The 22,195-nt window shown below is 37.5% G+C and overlaps 1 protein-coding gene across 4 annotated transcripts in view; it reads right to left on the reverse strand.

Annotated features, from left to right (window-relative positions):
* col8a2 (collagen, type VIII, alpha 2) overlaps window positions 1–22,195 on the reverse strand; it is a 136,078-nt gene that overhangs the window by 60,444 nt on the left and 53,439 nt on the right. Inside the window, exon 1 of one of the 4 annotated variants that reach the window (XM_048201485.1) lies at window positions 16,419–16,524. The exons of 1 other annotated variant lie outside the window; for it this stretch is intronic. The gene's annotated coding sequence lies outside the window, so the exon portion shown is untranslated. Of the gene's footprint in view, window positions 1–7,611; window positions 8,501–16,418; window positions 16,525–22,195 lie in introns of those variants that run through there. 2 more of the 4 variants (XM_048201483.1, XM_048201482.1) reach the window with 2 other exon arrangements.

Consider the following 22,195-nt stretch of genomic DNA (forward strand, 5'->3'; position numbering starts at 1 on the left):
GATATATAGTTTGTCAAGATTACTTTAGGTTTAGACTAAGATATTATTGTTATAAATGTATAAATGGTAAATGTCCCACAGGTCGGGGGAGGGGCCATCTTAAAAATAGTGGTTAAAAATATTTTTATTAATCATAAATTCAGATATTTATTCTTTGTAATGTGTGAAAAATATTGATATTAAAAGTTAATTATTTAAACATGATTGTATGTTTTTTTTTATAGTGTGATTTTTGTGGAATTGTATAGAATCCAATTAGGGTCAATTTGACCTGGACCATCACGATCGTACACAGAATTCGAACAGTGCACGAGGGTTAAAAAGATCTTCATTTGTGTTCTGAAGATGAAAGAAAGACTTACGGTTTGGAACGACATGAAGGTGAGTAAATTTGGCCGAAGTAAACCTTTAAATCAACCGAGGTTAATGCTTAAAATGAGGAAAAAGTAAGTAAATAACGCCAACCAAATATGTATGTATCTATCTAGGTATATGTGTGTGTGTGTGTGTGTATATATTATATTATACTATATTGGAATTATAAAGGTTCTATCTGACATTTTTGTCAAAATTGAGTTATTCACATTCTTATTCTGTGACAACTTATTTATATTGTGATTTTTGTTTTGTAATTTTGTGTACATTTTGAGACTTTTTTATTTAGAAACAAAAAGCTTCAATCTACAAAGCCGAATGGAATGCAAAAATTTTGAAGCTCAATATCTCAAAACAGCTCAGAATGCAGATAGAACCTTATAATTCCAAGGGGATGATATATACAGAGAGAGAGAAAAAAAAAAAAAAAACCTGATTAAGAAAATGAGTGTATTCACATAGTTGGAAGTGATTTGTGATATTACACATCAGCCCACAGTCTAAGCCCAGATCTGTGCCGCATTCATCAGACTTAAAGTAAAGCTGTTCATTTCCGCAAGCATGTGTTCATTTGTGTCCTACTGAGAATAACAAAACAGACACATCTGTTCAGGGCAGTACACCTTTCCACTCAATCAATCAAACAAACAGTCGACATATTTAAACCCTAGCGCCCACAGAATAAACCCATTGGCCTACACAGATAACCTCCCCTTTCCTGGATGTGTTTGCACCTCTTATCCTGTCCAGACCAATTCATGCACAACCCACTGGAATAAAGCCTTATGCAACAGGATGTTTGATTGAGCCACCGGCGGCCTTTTTTGCTAAGGTCTAAGATGTTAACACACTCCCTCACAAACGCACGCACCCTCATCTAATCGGAGATGCAGGCTAAGCACGTTGCTGATTGCAGAGGAGGCTTATGCCAAAGCGCTGTTTCCGACAGCTTTGAGCGTAATTCCTCATTCGTTGTTTTTCTTTTGTCCGTTATACCTTAAGTGGAGGAAGGAACGAAGCCTGCAGCGCCCCATCACCCAGACTTGAGGAAAAGCACAGTTCCTCAAAGGAATGTACCGCTTGCCTTGTAGCACCATTGAACAGGACTGTTTTTCTTCTCTCTTAGTGAGCGAAAAACATCTAGAATCAAATGGTAATGGTGAGAGATGGGGGCGTGAGTTCCTGGAACGTAACACAGTCAGGCATATGCTTTTCCCGGAGCATGAGTGGTATTCTCCTTCATTTCCTGTTTAAAGTGAACACCAAATAAAAGAGGTATGAAGGTTACCACACAGCTGATGAGGAGCACCTTTCTGCCTGATGTGTTCAAAATAGATAATGCCAAACAAAGCAGGGATGATTTGGTAACACTTTTCCATATGGTTCAATTCATTAACAGTCGTTAACACATTAGTTAATGCGTGATTAGTGATCGTGAACTAACAATGCGCAACCGCATTTATTAATCTTGGTTAACGTTAAAGTGTTAGTTCATCCAAAAATGAAATTTCTGTCATTAATTACTCACCCTCATGTCGTTCCATATCCGTAAGACCTTTGTTCATCTTCGGAACACAAATTAAGATATTTTTGATGAAATCTGAGAGGTTTTTTATCTCCCATAGAAAGCAATGAAATTACCACATTCAAGGTCCAGAGTAGTAAAGACATCGTTAAAATAGTCCATGTGACTACAGTGGTTCAACCTTAATGTTATGAAGCGACGAGAATACTTTTTGTGCACAAAAACAAAACATTAACTTTATTCAACAATTTCTTCTCTCCCATCTTCTGACGTATAACATGGAAGCACTGTAATGTGTCTTCAATGTAAAATATATAAATAATAGCTAAATAAATAATAATATATACATAAAGTCGTTATTTTTGTTTTGGACCAACTTTTTTGGACCTTGAATGTGTTAATTTCATTGCTTTCTATGGGGGATATAAAAACCTCTTGGATTTAATCAAAAATATCTTAATTTGTGTTTTGAAGATGAACAAAGGTCTTACAGGTTTGGAATGACATGAGGGTGAGTAATTAATGACAGAAATTTCATTTTTGGGTGAACTAACCCTTTAATTATAAATATACTATTGTTCATTGTTACATTAATATTAAGTTATTCAGTGCAAAAAAAACAAAACAAATTTTTTTAAATCCAAGTTTTTTCACAAACATAGCAAAACCATAAAGTGCACAAAAACACACATTCACACATAATCACCCAAATAACAACTTTCACAACATCCAACAATAACTCAAATTGCAAGAGTGCATACATTTCTATTCTTATAGAGTATTTTTGTATTATTATCCAGGAAAAATACCAACTACTTGAACCAAGATCAACTTAAGATGTATATTTAGAGAATATCTGCAATTCAAGTGTATTTAGTTTTACTTCACTTACCATTTTTTCTCACTTCTTTTAAGTATAAGAAAGGTATTCAAGATAAAATATATGGAAACTGGTCTTAAAGGGATAGTTCACGCAAAAAAAGGAAAATGCTGTCATCATTTACTCATCCTCATGTCGTTCCAAACCAGTGTGACTTACTTAACACAAAAGATGATTTTTTGAAAAAGTGTTGGTACAGTTTTGGTTGCACTGACTTCCTTTGTGCACTGTAAAAAAATTATATGATCAGTAAGTCATGACAACATTTTACAAGCTTTTACATTACTCGTCAAAATAATTAAAGTAATTTCAACTTTTTTATACAAGTTATATGAGATTCAACTCAACTTTTTAAGTCAATTTAATATAATTTATGTTGAAATGATTTGTACAGCTAATTTTATTATATTTAAATTTAAGGTAGCAACTGAACTTCAGTTTTTAAGATGAAATATGTGAACTTTTTCAGTGTTTGTACATTCATGAAAACACTCAGATTATCTTCTTTTATGTTCTACAGAATAAAGAAAGTCATACACCGTGAATAAATGAGAATTTTAATTTTTGGTTGAACTATCCCTTTAATATCTTATGCAGTTTCAAGTCAAGTAAATTTACAGTAGCTTGTTTCAAGGCTTGAAAACAAGTCAAACTGACTAATTAAGCTCATTAAGAAATCATTTTTTTGCAGTGTACAACTTGCAGTGTTAAAAATGTATTAATAAAATGTAAAAATTAACATTAACCAAGATTAATAAATGCTTTGAAAAATTGATTGTTATTTCACGTTAGCTATCATACGTTTAACATACAGAACCTTATTGTAAAGTGTTACCAATGAACTTGAATTTTGAAGGTAGCCTACAATAATCTACAAACAAATAAAAAACAACCAATAATCATAATCTTTTAAATGCTTCAGTATTTACATAGAAAGAAAAGAGGCCTTTGTCATCTAAAAATGGATCACATGTAGACAAAGCACCAATGGCACAGGCTCACATTCTCATGTAACAGGGATTGTGGTTGCACAGTCAAGGTCAGCAACTCTGCCCTCTAGTGGCACTGTATAAAAAAACAAAAAAAACAATATGGATCACTGGTCCTCTCACCAGTCCAAAACAGAGCAGGAATGCACACCTCAGTTGGCCTCAGGCAAACATCTGCGGGACTATGAATAATATAACAAAAAAGAAGAATCTCCATGTGACAATACATGACAATTCAAACACTTTATAAGTTTAACACTCAATCCTTATAAACAGATTTGTTTATTCCTTCACCTTTGGTGAGGGTTCGCTGGCTCCAAATACAAGACATCGCCTCTCATAAACCTGAAGTAAAAGTTCAACCTACTGGTGTGTCCAACATTTCCCATATGCTTCTCAGTCTGCATTGGGCCAGGTCCTCTGTCTAGTCTCTCCCACTGATTGAGCATGTGTAATGGATTTCGTATCATTTTCCTCTGTTGCACGGTAAAAAAATAAAAACTCAAATGGGAATTGAATCTGCAGTAAGCCATTACATGCTGAATGAAAAGAGACATCCATAATGGTTTGGATACAAGCTTTGCTTCTTTTATTTCTCAGATATGGCTTCTCCAGGGCACACATTTACATCCACTTTGAGCTATAGGGATCTAAAGCACAGGGAAATATATTCTTCAACATCTACGATGGACGTTTAATAGCTTATAAACGAAATTGAGCGAATGAAATTGCCCCAGAATTAACAAGGCAGATGGTCGGACAGGGACAAAGGCTTACTGATCAGCACAACCAAATGAGTGTGCACCGATTATGAATGGTCCATATATAAAAGCCTCCGTCAGGTCGGTTGGAGTCATGTAATGTAATAAAGAAAGAAATGCATTTCATCAGGCCCAACCTGGCAAAGCCAACTGACATAATAAAATGCAGTCAGCAGAGTTATTGGGGCATCCCAAAGGTGGGCATCCATGGTTACAACACAGCCTCGCCATTACGATTTCAACGCTGCCAAAGTATTTGCCTTTGTGTACTTTGCCAAAGAGGTCAAAATTTGGCTGCTTAGCATGACCCCATTAGCCCCTGCCGGTAGATGCTATAACTACACTATCTGGACCAGAAAAAAAAAAAAAAAAAAAAAAAAAAAAAAATATATATATATATATACATATATATAATAAATATAAATATTACACGAAAAACTTACACTTAAACAAAAATTAGAAATGTTGCCTTGGCAACTAACTGAAAAAAAGTTTAGGTTGAAGTACTAAAATGACTAAAACTAAAACAGAAATAAAACATAAATTAAATCTAAATAGAAGTATTAAAAAACAAAAACTAAAAGAAGCAAAAGCACATAAAAAATGAATAAAAGTTAAATTAAAATGAAAAAAATATTAAAACAAACTATAAATATTAATAAATAATATAACAGTATATAAATAATACTAAAATAACACTGGCCTAATGTTGTTTTGTGGGGTCCACTGACTTTCATTGTACAGACAAAAACAGCTGAAACATTCTTCTAAGTATATTCTTTTGCGCTCCACAGAGGAAAGTCAATCATACACGTTTGGAATGACATGAAGGTGATTAAGTGACAGAATTCTTTTATTTTTGGGAGAACTATCCCTTTAAAACCATGAAATGGACTATTCATGATGTCATTTTCAGCTCAGGTGATTGGCTGAAAAAGTTCTGTGGTCCCATGAGCAAAAATGGCACATTTAAAATTGAAAGATAAACTGCTAATGCAAAATGGATAGCTTTCTGCAGGTATAATAGATCTCCTTGGCTTTACCAAACCGAAATGCACATGTGGAGAGAAGGGTCAAAGTGTGTGTGCGAGGGAGTGAGGTGTTTGGTAGATTGAAGCTATCGCTGTAATTGCAGTCAGAAAGGTGGGACACCGTCTGCTGCATCTCCTGATAACAGGACCAGATGAGACGCATCCATCATAAAATCACATCATACTTCACAGCTGACTTTCCCGTCCTCTAAACTAACCACAGACTGCATCCCATCTAGAGCTTTGGATCATCTCCAGCCACAGGACTCAGAAGTGTGTGAGGATGATGGGCTCTCGCTCTGTGGAGTTTCTCAGACACTTTTTCTCTAACCTCTTTTTTCCACTCAGGGGTTCAGGTCACTTCGGAGGATTGTGTAATGTGGTAGCGCTAACGGCACTGATGCACAGGTTCGCAGTCAGACCTAAACCGCTTCTCCTCCTGAAAGCCATCATGCTGAGGCGCCAAATGTTTTTAGAAGAGAGCATGTCGTCTTTTCCAGACTGGGTCTGTTTCAGTTCTGTAGAAGCTGGGCCCTGCTACTCAGACGAGAAAAAAGTATTATTGAATACTATTCCCCAGTGCTCTTGGTGAAGAATGTATTATGAAAGCACATTCCCTTCTCTCTCACAGTCCTCTCTCGCTCTCCGTCTGAAATTAAGACTGCAGCATGCAGCTCATGCCATGTGCAGTAGTTGATTATGTGTGGAAAAGCTTAAACATTACAAAGAGCCTCTTTTAGACCTTTTTTGACATATTATGACATAACATTATGTACAAAAGTTGCTGATATTAGAACATAGCTACTGCTGATGAAGCTGCGTTTAAGTTTGGAAAAAACAAGATTTTTCCATTTAGGTCAACATGAAATGCTGTTTGCAACTCATTTTACTTCCATAACCTAAACAGTCATATTTCATATTGTTTATGTTATTTAAAGAAAGATATAGTGTAAGGCGGGGCTAATTTTATCCATAAAAAACTGATTGGACTGTAAAAAGTGGGCGTTATATATGAAAACAAAGGCAGGTGGTTGGAGAGGAGTGGCTGAAAGAATGTGTATTTGTGACATCAGCAGTGTAGGTGGAGCAAGTCATTACATTTTGCAAGACAATTTTTAAAAAGAATAATTCAGAATAATGTCCACCAAGGAATCATTCAAAACAGGACAAAGAATGTTTGTTAAGTAATAATAATTATTATTATGAACAACAATAGATAATCATCATCATCATCATAATCATTATTATTAATTATAAATAGGGTCCATTTTGGTTTTGGTTTTAAAAAAGCAAATTTAAATGTGTGATTTTAACCTCTGAAGTGGACTATGTCTGTCAGGTCAAAACATGCAATAATAATAACTTTAGTAATAATAATAATAATAACCAATTTGGTTTCATGTTGACTTCAAACGAGCTGATTTAATGTGACATTTTAACCCCTGAAGCGGATTGTCTAAAAGGTCAAAATGCATCAATTTCTGAAGCTGAAAAGTAGGCAGGGACTTTAGAAGACTGTGGGTGGAGCTAAAATTTAAGTGAGTGGCATTGGTGCGCAACAGAGCGCAGACCAAACAGTCCCAGGTGTCAGTTAGAGCGAGGCTGCTGCAGTTATATAACTCTCTCCCTCTCCAACTCCAAAACAGCTGTGTGACCTACCACACTACCTGAACCACACAGCCTATACAGCCACAAGCACGCACAAACACACACAACCAGCATCAGCATAAATGCAATGGCAGCCACATGGCTCTGTTTAGAAAAATACGCCACATATTTCGCAGAGATTAATGGGGGTAGAGCACTAAAACATTCTGTTAATCTGCCTTGTGTGTAGCAGTGCGCTGAGAATTATGTTGGTCTCATGATTGAGATGTAAACCCGACTGTTTTTCTCTCTCTCTCTCTCTCTCTCTCTCTCTCTCTCTCTCTCTGTGTCTTGCATTTGGATTCAATTGCTGTGAAGCAATGGGATATGAAAAACATTTTCAGAGATGACATATGCCTGCACCCAGAGGGAAGGAAAATGAAAGATTCAGATATGAACTTACCTCACCCTTCTGTTTCACCTCAAATTCTCAGGCAGGTAACTTCTGCAGGTCAGGTGGTTTCTTTTCAGCGTTCCTTCTTCAGACAGTCATCTCTGGAGAAATAACTCGAGAAGATGTGATGGGAACCCAGCAGATAGGGAAGTCTCGGGAATGTCTTGGCACTTGGTCGCAGTCAAATAGTGTTTACATACGAGCAGAAAGGACTAATACAACTCTAGAGAAAGTTCTGGTTCTCAATGGCAGGTGCCAATCTGGTTCTTGTTCTTACTTCTGTCTCTGGAGAAAATTAAGTCCATGTGCTTGTCGCAGTGAAGGGAAAAAAGTCCTTGTGGTGTTGTCTCCAGACTGGATACAAGTAGATTTCAGACGCACCTTCTGAATCTCTGTGCACTCTCACAGGGTGGAAAGTAGGAGGGAGAGAGAAAGAAAAAGAGAGAGGGAGAGGGAGAATGTGAGAGGCAGGGTGCTCGACTTCACTAGGCAGTGGCTCTCCTGACTCCAGGCAAGAAGAGGACCTCCTTACAGGGCTTTTAACTGAGGGCAAAGCACCTGGAAGCTCCCAGTCTCTTTTCTTGCAAGTATTTTTTTCCAAACAGAGAGAGTGGATTGTTTCTCTGGCACCCTCCATACAAAAAGCAAGTGTCTGCGACTGGGTAGAATAAGGAAGCAGTATAGAGAATGGGGTGGGGTAGGTGGAGTAAAGGGATGGATTTGCACCCCTCCTCTTTTCCCGGTAACCATTTAAGCCCTTGTTTTCCCACCTCCAACATAAACATCTGCAAACAAATGCTTGCACTCATACAAACAGACAAATCTTTCCCAGAAAGCACCTTTTGGAAAATTCAGGCTGTGCTGGCGGAGCTCACACTGCATCGATTTCACCTCAGCGAAAGCATTCTTTCACAAAACGGCTCAATTTTGCTGTCCTAAACGTTCCGGCACGAGATTATAAGCACGTATGCAGCAATAAGTACAGTGGAAGTCTGTTTTTGTGTAATCTTGCCAGACTCTCAGCCAATTAAACCAATCAGTTTTATGAGATGAGATTAAATTTCTTGGCTGACTGATCTAGACTGTGAACTACTTAGCAACAGTTCCCAAGTGGAACCTTTCCAGGATGAATTGCTACGATAATATGTACAAATGCTTAATTCAGAATGTGTACAGCAGCATTTTGAGGCTACAATCGGAGATACGCATTAGTACAGTTAATGGCACCTATTACCCAATTTGAATTCTCCTGGAATAAAAATACTTTCATTACCTTGGATAATGAGTGTGTAAGAACATGCAGTGTTACAATATGTTATCTAGACCTAAATTAACCATCATCGCGGCGCTCTCCTCCTCATCTGATCCCAGTAACAATGAGCTCATTCAGTTCCAATTAGCCACTGTGCAACATGTACGAACTCTAGATAATTTGCAACACCAACTTTATCATAATATCCAATCATAAAACCCAAGATTAGATTGAGCGCACATTGAAAAATGGGGGATTTGAAGCCTCGGGTAGGGCCTGATATAGCTTTGGATAATGCCAGAGGAGACGGAGCAACAAGTGGGGCATTGTGCTCGGAGGGAGCTACGGCTAAGACTAGCCACTGGATACCTTCCATCCATGCAGCCCCTGACATGGTTGGATATTAGGTGCGTTATCAGATGCTAATCTGAGTTTGTGTGTCTCGTAAGTAATGGAACAGACAATAAAGAGGCACGCAGCTAATTACTGACCTGTTTACATGCACTACGTTCACATGGTGGGCTTTGAAAATTGGACCTAAAGATCAAGAAAACACATTTGCGCTCAGCAATTCATGGGTTTGAACTAGCATGACAAAATCGGATAGCGATGAAGCAAAATTATGGGCTAATTCACACTGCACCAACAGATGCCAATCAACTCGGATAATCACCAGATTACAGTATGTCACTTCTCAGACATTCGTTTGTTGCGTCGTGGGATGTCTGAGAAGTGACATACTGTAAATTGGCAACTCGAAAACAAGTGTCTACCGATGGCAAAAGACCGAAAGGGGTAACATAGTTAGTTATTTAGGTCTTTATTGTCATTGCATATGTTTATACAACAAAATAGAACATGTCTATCGCCACAGGTCGATGCAGTGTGAATTAGACTTAAAATGATAGTTAAGCACATGCATGCCATTTCTCTTTTAAAGGGACATTTAATGTTTAATACAAGTTAGACTCAATTTGCTTCCATTGTAAGCACCTCGCCATAACCTCGACTTTTCTTTTTTAATAAAACTTTTTTTTTGTGGCAATCAACATTATGGCAAAAATGCTGTCAATTGAACCTAAATATTCCATTAAGAGTAGGTTTAGTGCTTTCGTGTGAATTCAAACCTTTATTAGTGCTGGATAAACATAACCTATTGTGTTCTTGAACTGTGCTGTTGGCTACCTCTGAGTATGCGTGATTAAAAGGAGTGGGGCGAGACTAAGCTCTTAGTTTTCATGACCAGGTGAACTGTTTCCTATGAGGACAAGCATATTTTTGTAATGACCGCTCTGCTCAGTGGGTTGGGGGCTTTGAAGACCATCATTAGCCACAAACTTTAATAGCAATGGCTTTTCGTGTTCCTTGCCGGTTTGTTTGATCTATCCAAGCAATTTTCTCAATGAGAGTCACTCAAAGATTATCAGATATTGAAATGAGTATGAATAGTGCTTAGCAAAGGAAAAACAGACCCCGGTTTTTCTCCTAAACTTAATAATCTTACTAATCTTAGCTGCTGATCATGCCATTAACCAATGTAAATAGTCAAGGATCCTTCAACGAACCACTTCAGGTCTTGATTTCAATCACTTTAATGTCTTTAGAAATGTCTGGGACATGGTCTGTCCTTGCTATGGCTGATAGAGGAAACTACTCAATGTCATTGTTAAAGGGACAGTTAACCTAAAAAAATGAGATAAAAATAAGATATTTTGAATGTTTCAAGTGATGTAGAAAGTACTGGTACTTTGGTACCAAGTTGACACTAAATTAACATAAATTTAAATACCACCTTTCTGCAGTATTTTCTTGTTAAGTTGTGACATAATGAATTCTTTTTTTTGGGTCCAAGCCTTTTCAAGTGAGATGGCTTTTTATGAGCACTATTCATTTATAGCACAGATTTAAGCTAAGCTTAAGTAATGTTGTCTCCAGGCTCATGGTGTCCCGGACACCATTATTTTAATGATTCATAAAAGAACAGCTACTGTCTGGCCAGCTGAGATTTTGGTATGGATATAAATGTTAGAATCATGTTTCAGTAGTATTACATCACACGTGAGTATTAGCACCTATTGTTGTTTGCTTTGGGATCTGATAAGCCCGGAACACCAAACTAGTGGCAATGAAAGCAGACTGCGGGATTGGCTCACGTCGGGAGCGTCTGGGTCCAAAGTTGCCTTGACACACCAAACCGATGATTGACACCAAGTAGCACGTCCGTGCTGCGCCTGCGTAAGAAGAAATGCCTTTCCGTACCAGCAGGTGGCAGTAGCTGAACAGTCAATCAGAATGATAAGATGGCCCGACTGACTAACAAGCTCAGACGCCGATTCAACATGTCCAATAGGCCGAAAAAAAGCCAACGAGGACCAACTTCAGGCGACGGTGCGGAACACACTGAGAAAACTTAGTCGGTCGATGAACAAAAACTGTCCGATTGTCGGCTTGGTGTGTTCCGTGCTATAGAGCCCTTGGACCCAGGTTCGGTGACGCATGGCATCAGACTTAAAAAAGAATATAGTTAATTTATGGGTGTACTATTCCTTTAAAACAGTGGTTCTCAACCAAAGGGCTGGTGTCCACTAAAATGCCTCAAAAAACATCCAAGGACTTAAGACAAACCACGCATTACAATAAGCCAAAACAACTAAACTCTTAATATGTCTTATATTAATTCACCGCTCAAAATATTTTTTTTTCTTTTCTTTGAAGAACCACAATTCCCACCATCTTGGAAAACCCTCTATATGTTTGGTTATAACTATATTTATAATAATAATTCTGATTACAAAAGTGTAATTTCTAGACCTGGAAAAGTGATATAAATTAATATCTCCATTGGTATTTTTATATTAAATATACATTTTTCTAGTTATGTCAAGCTCTAAAATATTTTAAACAAACAAATAAAAAAAAAAACAACAACAACAACCCTATCCTTAATCCTTAGTAATGCACAAAGATATGGAAAGAAATCATGGGGTCTCGAAAATTGTTAGCCATGGAGTCAAAATCGTTGACTTAAAATCAGCTTTAAAAGAGTGACACATTTGTGTAAGAAAGACACTTTTGACAACTTTAAAGGAAAAAAGCTTATCCTATTTTGAGGATCCTAAACCAACCGTCATAATACGGGCTCATTAATCATATGACTTCATCAATGTCAACAAATGTGGAATCGGAAATTCTTACTTGCATTAAAGAGTCCCTTATAGTCTTCACAGACTTTACAGAGGAAGGGATGAGTTTTCCGTGCGTCTTCTTGTGATGTCATCAATAGTATCCTGTGTATGCGGTTTTGAGTTGCATGCTGCCATTCACACCCAGGTGTCAGGGTATTTTTTTTTTTTACACATCTTAGTGAAGTGACTTAGGGAGCAGGAGAAGGGAAGGCCTGCCACTGGAGCTCATTCACAAACCAGCTGACCTCACCACCTCCACCCTGCCTTTACAAGGTGAAATTGACCCATGGAAACACTCCTGGTAATAAGAGTTTCCCCACTCTTTCACCCTGTTATGTTCCGTGAACGAAGTATATAAAAATAAACAGCCATCACAAATCTGAATGCCACAGCATTCCATCAGAAAAGCTGTTTTGCTTTACACGACTGCCAGGAGCTAAAAGTAAGCTGTGACACCTGCGACGGTTGACACCCCACCCAAGGCTCCAGTTTTCTGAGTCAGAGCTCATGTGTGGGCCTGTGTGTGTTTTACTGAAGGACCCACTGTCTCCTTGTATGTTAATATGTTTTGGGTGGAACTTAAGCACTTTCACAGCCCATTACCTCTCAGCAGAGCTATTAGGAATGAGGAAACAGAGGAAAAGGCACCACCACACCACAAGAGGCACTAGTCAACCACTGAACCACGAACAGTCATTTAAATTTATACAAGATAGAATAAGATAGGATTAACAATATCACTTATCAAAATGACAACTTAACATCAAGAAGGATGGAAAACCATCATTAACCCCCGGTTTCACCGCTAGGCTTAAGCTAGTCCCAGACTAAAATGTATGTTTGAGCTGTTTTAACTGAAAGCAACTTGCACTATTTTATTTTAAAATATGTCAGTGGCATTGATTTTTCAGTGTAAAAAATAATTGTTGGTTTAACTTAAAAAAGTAAGTTACCTGGTTGCCTTAAAATTTTGAGTTCAATGAAATTAAAAACTTGAGTTAAAGCATTAGTTCACTTTCAAATGAAAATTACCCCAGGCTTTACTCACCCTCAAGCCATATAGGTGTATTTGACTTTCTTCTTTCTGATGAACACAATCTGAGATATATTAATAAATATCCTGATGCATCCGAGCTTTATAATGGCAGTGAGCGAGACCAACAAGTGTGAAGCTGAAGAAAGTGCCTCCATCTACATCCATCCATCATAAACATATTCCACATGGCTCCGGGTGGTTAATAAAGGCCTTCTGAAGTGAAGTGATGCGTTTGTGTAAAAAATATCCATATTAAATAAGTTATGAAGTAAAATATCTAGCTTCTGCCAGACCGCCTTCCTTATTCAACTTTCTTCGTAAGTTGAATACAGTCTGGCGGAAGCTAGATATTTTACTTCATAACTTGTTTAATATGGATATTTTTTACACAAACGCATCGCTTCGCTTCAGAAGGCCTTTATTAACCCCACGGAGCCGTGTGGAGTACGTTTATGATGGATGGATGGATATGGATGGAGGCACTTTCTTCAGCTTCATACTTGTTGGTCTCGCTCACTACCATTATAAAGCTCGGATGCGTCAGGATATTTATTAATATATCTCAGATTGTGTTCATCAGAAATAAGAAAGACATATACACCTTTACAATATTAGTTTTTAATGTATTTTTGATCAAATAAGTGAGCATAAAACATTTTTTTTTTTTTTTTTTTTTACAGTAAATGATGACAGTATTGGCATTTTTTTGTAAATGAACCCTGAATCTCTTTTCCTCTCTATCGCTATATCACAACAAGGCCCTGGCACTTGGCTTAGTTTCAACGTGACATATTATTCGGGTGATGGAGCCTAACCTTTGTCTCCTGTAACCTTAAAGTGGAATGCCTGGCATCTGGTAGCTGGTAGTGCTGGTAGATGCGGATGGATGGTTGGGAGGGGGGGGGGGGGGGGGGGGGTAAACACTGAAACTGATATAAAGTTCTCTGAGAAATTCCTTTATGTATGGTTAGTGAGGCTGCCAAGGCTCAGGCTGGCACAGGAGAAGAGAAGAGTGATGCTCTGCCTGACCCATCTTGTACCTCAGTCATGTTTCTTCAGGATAATTATTTTACATTGATAAAAGGAGCACTAAAGAGGTTGAGAGATATGGAGGACAGAAGGGATACTGTCCTTTCTCTCTGGGTTAGAAGTGCACAATATAGATTAGAAGAGCGGGCAGGTAAACTTCACTTCTGGCTGGATGAGAAAGAGGAAACAAGCACTATGGCTAGATGACAGGAACCATTAGGGAATTCCTAACAAGGGAGGAGAAAAAGGAGGGAGTTTACATCACTACCGATCGCACTAAAAGCCTACTTTTAGCAAGTCTGATATACTCAAAGGACAAATAGTACTTTGTTGCCATTTTGCAGCTATTTTGTAGTTGATCTTAAACTGTAAACATCCAAATGAGCATTCAGACAACAAAAGAGACAATCAACTTGACCATAAGTTGGAGCCATAAGTTTTGGGGCCGTAAACACTTGCTATTTACACTTTTTGCATTTTTACAGTTTAGATAGCTGTTCACATGTAAAGCCCTCAAAGACGCAACAAATACCATACTAGTGCCACATCACTTAAAGGGATATTTCACCCAAAAATGAAAATTCTGTTATTAATTACTCACCCTCATGTCGTTCCAAACCCGTAAGACTTTCATTCATCTTCAGAACACAAATTAAGATATTTTAATGTAATCTCTGTCCCTCCATTGACAGCTACACAACTACCAACTAACGCTTCAAAAAGTTCGTAAAACTAATCCATATGAATTGACAGGTTTAGTCCAAGTTTTCTGAAGAGACACGGTCACTTTATATGATAAAGTAATTCAGTAATTTAAAGTAATTCGGAAATTAGGTTGCTAATTATTAAATACTCTGCATGACTGTATATTTTTATTTTTATCTTACAAAAAGGCAAAAAGTTGTTTGCATGCAAGTAGTCCTTCACCTAAAATGAAAATTCTGTCATCCTTTACTCAACTTCATGTCATTCCAAACCTGTATGGACTTAGGGTTTCTCTTGAAACACAAAAGAAGATATTTTGAAGAATGTTAGTAACCATATAGTTTTGGTTACCATTGACTTTCATTGCATTTACTCACCCTCATGTCATTCCAAACCTGTATGAATTTCTTACTCTTAAAAACAAATAAAGATATTTTGAAGAATTTTAGTAACCAGCCGATTTTGGTTACCACTGACTTTCACTGTATGGACAAAAAATAAAAACACCAAGCCAATTCTCAAAATATCTTCTTTTATGTTCCACAGAAGAAGGAATTTTTCATGTACATTTTTTTAGGAACATTTTTGGGTGGGTGAACGATCCCTTTAAGAACAATATCAGTAATTATTTTGTGGTCCATGGGTAATTGAACATAGTAAAATGTTAATTAGTGGAGAATGACTAGACTTTTTATTATCTCAAAAATAAAATAACAATAACAACAATAATTGCCACAGAAACACAGAAAATGACTGACAGGCAGAGGCAGACATGCATGCATGCACTCACATGCAGACACGCACACAAACTGTAAATGTCTGGACGCTGCTGATAAGAGCTCCAATTTCACTGATTGTTATCTCAGAGCATTGAATGTTTCACCTCTCTTACCCCTCAAATGTTTATTTACGTGCAACACAGGATGAGAACCGCAGACTTAAGAGATAATTGGGATTGAAAGGGTTCAACAACAACTAAAAAAAAAAAAAAATCATAGTTTTACTTTGATTTTCTTTAAAAAAATTATTTTCTATTTTCAAACCAGCAGGCGAGAGAGCAATTTCCTCCACAGCAGGGGCAACGAAATCCAAAAACCCAAACAATCATGTTAGAATAAATAACGTAAACTCCCTGAGTTAAAAATCCCAGGCATAATTCCAAATTCCTTACATGGATGGATTTTAAGGACCACAGCTTTTATTTTACTGCTTGCGATCAAACTTCCAAGTGTGGAAAAGACAGAAGAAAAGCACATTGCAGGCACCAGCAGTGTGGTTTGAACTATGCACACAAGGGGGCAACATTTTTGAGAACAGTCTACAATAATGCAAGCCATTCTGATGCCCAGACAAACCTCCATGACTAGACAACAAAAATGAAAAAAAAAAAAAAAAAAAGAAAAAACAAAATGGAAAATTATCTACAGAGCAAATCAGTGCAACAAAACTAGCAACAGATGTTAAGAAAAAACATGCGCTTACAGTCCATTCTTCGCATCATCAGTGTACACTGAGATGCTTTGTTTGACAATAAATAAAAGCATGCCATGAATCTTTATCATACACTCAATACAATTCACCCAACTGATTCTCTGGGACAAACACTGACCTCTGTGAATTTCTGTCCTTGTTTGAAATCGTACAAGACCCTGGTTGACAGTATAATCATGTCGCAACGACCCTTCAACATGCATCCAAGTGCCCCGTCTCACCTAGTTTCCTGAGAAACCATGTCAACATGGCCTGGCCTCAATGACAACAGGAATCCCTCCCTAAACAGCTGCTTCCACTAACGTCATTTTACCAAAATTAGATATTTTTTATCCTCAGATTGTCTGGGATAGAGAATCTCTAAAATCATTCCTGTGTCATTTATGAAACTGTATCCAAACACAGTTTCGAATGCTAATAAAACGGTTCCATAATGAGAAATATTAGTTTATAAAGAATATAATATGCCAAGGAAAATTGGAAAGGCAAAAAAATCGGTTTGAAACACATCCTAAAAAAACTGCTTGAATTCTTTAAAGGTGCAATAGGACATTTTCAGAGAAGCTAACAATAGCGAGCTAGCTTTCAAAGCTTAAGATCCCACCCTGCCTTCAGAGCGTCTCCAAAGCCACTCCTCCTCCAAAACACATGAAGGCACACACACACACAGCTGCTCTAGGCAAAGCGTCACAAGGGATGGCATTAAACTACTTCATGTCTCAAAGCACATAACATTACAATAATAATGAACATAAACAACTTAGAGGGCTAGTACCTGACTGCTGCAGATTCATTTCGGTGTTGATACTGTTGACATGGAAACGCATATTTCAGAGTCTGAGGACATGAACAGCTCCGGGTAGAGCGTCATGGATTACCATCTCTTAATTACGGTATTTATGACGTGAACGCAGCATAAGCTCGTTCTTTTGATTCGGTAGGAACTGTAAAAGATGGCTGCTGTTTGTTTGTGGTGCTCCGTGACTGACATCTGTCTACTCAAACTCGGCATAGCATGAAACGCGCTGATGAAGTATGATGTCTAAAAACATACACTGATAGGCAGATAGGACATCGTATTATTTCCTTCGGACCAAATATAATGATTGGATGAACATTTTTATGGTCCTACGCCTTCCACAGACGATATGTATTCATAAAAATTAATTTAGGCCACATCCATACGAAGCCAGAGCTTTCCCCATCCAATCTTTTTTTTCCCCTCGTTCTAAAAAAAGGCCATAAACACGGTGTTGAAGAATATATCAAGAAATATCTGCGTACACATGAAACCACTGAAACAGACTCAAAACGATGTAGTATACATGCCACACCAATATGTGGCGCTGTAATTATTCCACAGAGATACACTAAAACGGAGAAGACTTGGAGCATGCGAATAAACCTTGCGCGCTGTATACAAACTATAGTAAAGCTTAGTAATAAAGCTTTACTTTAGTAAAGCTAATAGGCTTAGTAGCTTCTGTAGCACGAGCACAAGCATGTAGTCTGCCATTGTTGTTGCTGTTACGTGACGTAGCAGTGTCTGACCAGGGTTGAAACATGGGGTGATGACATAATTGTTTTACAAAATATACGGATTGGCTGTACACACACGAAAACGCAAGGGTGTCATTTTCAGATTTGTCCACTCTGGAACCTTTGGATTCGTCTGGACGAAATGCCGACAGGATGCAAAATTTTTATACGTATACAGCCAAACGCTAGCCTGGGTGCCAGCCCGAACCCCGCCCACAGCATTTTTTGGACGGGAAGTTCGGTCTGGACTCGATCCGTTGTGTAGTAATTATGCTCGGCTCCCAGAAGGCCGAGCCAATCAAATTGCCAGGGCGGGCTTTAATCGATGATGGACAGGCTATCTGCGGTTACGTAACCACCCACGTCATCAAAGAGCGCTTGGGTTGAATTGGTTTTCACCAACGATGACTGCAGCTGGAGAAGTAAGATGTTTAGATTCCGCTATCACGTCTGTAATAAAAGAAATCGACAGCGCATTAATTTTAAAAGACGAACAAAGAACCGCAATCAAGGCATTTGTCGATGGGAAAGATGTGTTTGCCGTCCTTCCAACGGGATTCGGCAAAAGTTTAAGTACAAGTTCAACATACGTCACTTACTGCGTTGCTCTGATTGGTTGTAGGTCTATCCAATTGAGTGCAGAGTTTTTTTTTTTTACTGGTTCGGTTAAGACACGCCCCATAATTCAAGTGCAATGGAGCAGTATCAGACTCACATTCTGCCTAGAATATGAGTATGACGAAGTCAGGCTAGCCAAACGCGTCTCCACGTATACGGGATCTTAGACCGTTTAACATAGTGATTGCTATCAGGATATGAGGAAACTTTCAACCATTATAACAAAAAATGTTTCTGTAGAGAATCACCTATTGCACCTTTAACTGGGGCCGCTTACATGACACCGTTTTCAACTTACATGTTCAGTCTATAGGTACGTAGTGTTTCTTTACAAGGCAACAATGCCAACTACAGTCCTAAATAATTTTCATATGGATGATTTTGACAAAGTTGTTGTCTGTACAAAGGAAAAACTTTTCAGTTTTTAGTACATTGTTGTTGTGTAAACGTACCATTATATTACAGACAAAAACACAAGCAATTTAGACAGAAATATCTGTGCACTACTTGAAACAGGCTGTCAAAAAGTTAAATAAATTCTGTGCTGTCAACATATGTGTAAAGGCTATGCCAACAGACTGCATTTTATGTGGGGAGAATGAGGCTGACATTATAAAGGAACATTTTTGAAAACAGACATTTGTTACTCAGAAAAATAGCTGTGCAAAAGAAAACACTACCAGTCTACTCGTTTTTGAGAGCAGCGAAAGACATGCAAGAAAAACAAAGTGCTCTAACACTGCGCAAACACCAAACATAAAAAATGAACTTTAGACCACCCATGGAGGTGACAAACTTACAAATGAGCCCTAACAGACTTTCTGTGACCAGTACAAGTCTCAGAAGCTGGGTGAAATATCTGGAAATTTGCTGTGGTTTTCCAAACGAGCACATCATTTGCAGTGTACAGCAGTGTTATCAATCTCAATTTGAGGGTTTGAGTTCATGATTGAATTAGGAGTGCCTGACTCATGGTACTTAGCGAATTAGTGCCCACTGGAATCAGAACAATAACTTTAACCCTCGTTGAACGTGTTTTTGTAGAGAAATAAAGATACCAAGAAAAAACAGGTACTTCACAATGTGATTTTAGGGGGGTAAATGAGTCCATCATAAGTGCCCCCTTCAGTATTCTGCTATGAAAGACAGAGATCATTACAGTTAATATCGACATTTTTGTCAAACAGAATTGATTTATGTTGAAGCTACACTGTGCGAAATAAATTGTACCTTTAGGGGTATAACAGCTTGTCACTTGGCAATGGAACTCTGTACCAACAAATCAGATTTGCAGTTTCCAGTTTTGAGTTGTACGCATGATTGAGAGCATCTTCAAAAACTGTAAAAGGAATTCCATAAAAAAGAACTACATTTTTATGACTATAAATGAAATTAAAATGTAGTCACAACTCATATAATTCAACCACACTACATGTTATGAAATCTGTGACGCACAGAAATCACCAGATTTCTGATAAATTCTTGTCTAGCCACAAACACAGTCATTTGTAGACCATGTTTGTTTGTTTCAGGGTGGTTTTCTCTCCAAAAGTATTTGGCAGTGTTTCACTACAGCCACCACAAACGTAACAGGTTTCAGGTTTGAAGAGTCCCTAAATACTGTAGTATAAAGAATGTTAACTTTTAATCTGAGAGCTGTTTATTTATCCTCACCCTTCTACAAGAGTAATTAGCAAGAAAATTAAGAAGCAAGTAGTCAAAACAGTGCTACTAAAAAAGGTTTTAATTGTGGCTGTCCAAACCAAAAGGCCAATCTTTCATCTGATGTTGGTGTCTAACTTTTTGACAATAGGCAGGAAGATTAGAATGGTTAAGATTCTGATTGATGGTTTCAGGATATCCTCGACTGTTAACCCGATCTTATCTGTGGCCTGTACCTCTACTAATTAACAGGCAGTATGCAGGACATTTCTGACATTTTTGGCGCCAGGAACCCAGAAGTGTTCTGACCAATTAACCATGTACAGAACAGAGGACTCAAAAACAATTTCCACTCTTTTCTTCACTCATTTTCCAGGACATTTCAAATTTCATTATGACGAGAATAAAAGACTAGGATCATAGATTACAGGCCTTAAGTATTATAATCCTCTCTCCGGAAGTCTTAAAGGGTTAGTTCACCCAAAAATGACATTTCTGTCATTTATTACTCACCCTCATGTCGTTCCACACCCGTAAGACCTTCGTTCATCTTCGGAACACAAATTAAGATCTTTTTGATAAAATCCGATGGCTCAGTGAGTCCTGCATTGCCTCAAAAAACAAAATAACTTTATTTAACAATATCAATATTCAAAACACTGCTTCATGAAGCAAAGAAGCTTTATGAATCTTTTGTTTCGAATCAGTGTTTCGAGCGCGTATCAAACTGCCAAAGTTTCACGAACTATTGAAATTTCAAAATACTTATGACGTAACGAAGGCTCGTTTACTGAAATCACGTGATTTTGGCACTCCGAACGACTGATTCGAATCAAAAGATTCGTAAAGCTTCGAAGCTTCATGATGCAGTGTTTTGAAATCGCCCCTCACTAGATATTGTTGAATAAAGTCGTTATTTATTTTTTTTGGCACACAAAAAATATTCTCGTCACTTGATAATATTAAGGTTGAACCACTGTAGTCACATGAACTGTTTTAAATATGTTTTTAGTAGCTTTCTGGGCATTGAAAAAGGAAATTATCTTGATGGCAACGCAGGCCTCACTGAGCCATCGGACTTTATCAAAAATATCTTAATTTGTGTTCTGAAGATGAACGAAGGTCTTACGGGTGTGGAACGACATGAGGGTGAGTAATAAATGACAGAATTTTCATTTTTTGGTGAACTAACCCTTTAAAATGGTCATTTGTTTTAATTCACTTTATATTATTGACAGAATTCAGTCGTAATGCAGTGTAATTCAAAATACTTCTCTCACGAGTCAAAACTCAGCATCCATGAACATTGTGCTTTCTGTTACTAACATTAAAGGGATAGCTCATCCTAAAATGAAAATGATTCATTTACTCACCTTGGTATTGTTCTAATACAGTATAAATTCTTCTTTTTGTCTTGAAGTCTCACAAACATGCACGTCACGTAGCCGTGCACAGAAGATCAATGGCCAAAGTCAGAATTTTTGTTCAATAATACATTAAAGACGTCCTAGTGAAGAGACAAAAATTACTCTGGATCTGAAGTTTAGTAATCAAGAAAAGAAATGTTTTATTTGTGTGTGGATTGTCATCTTGATCAATGGATCGTCACACCCAGATCTTCACATTGTGGGCATTAGTGAATGCAGAACTGGTTTACCATCCATTTCAATTTAATGAAAGCTAATAAAAACTCACATTCGCATAGGATCAGTTCTGTAGGTGGAGATGTGGGTCAGTATCACCGTAGAGTGCCTTTCAACCCTTACAATACTCAAAAATGTTTTAATTTTCCATTTGCTTTTCATCTTGTCATAAATAGTAGACACTTAAGTACTGTAAAAAAAATATAGCTGAGCTCCCACACATATTTTTAGATAATTATGGGCCATTATTCGGAGCATAAACCATAAGATATGTCCACCCTGTCGTGGAGATAGTAATTACTGTTAAATATATTTTAATTGCAATATTAAGATGCAAATTATATTTTCTGAAAGGTATGACGTCCATTTCCTAAACAGGGTTATTTGTTTGCTTCAAATTATAAATACATAAAAGATTTTATGCAAATTATGT

The sequence above is a fragment of the Megalobrama amblycephala genome, linkage group LG9 (genome assembly GCF_018812025.1).
Source record: "Megalobrama amblycephala isolate DHTTF-2021 linkage group LG9, ASM1881202v1, whole genome shotgun sequence".
Lineage (NCBI taxonomy): Eukaryota > Metazoa > Chordata > Actinopteri > Cypriniformes > Xenocyprididae > Megalobrama > Megalobrama amblycephala.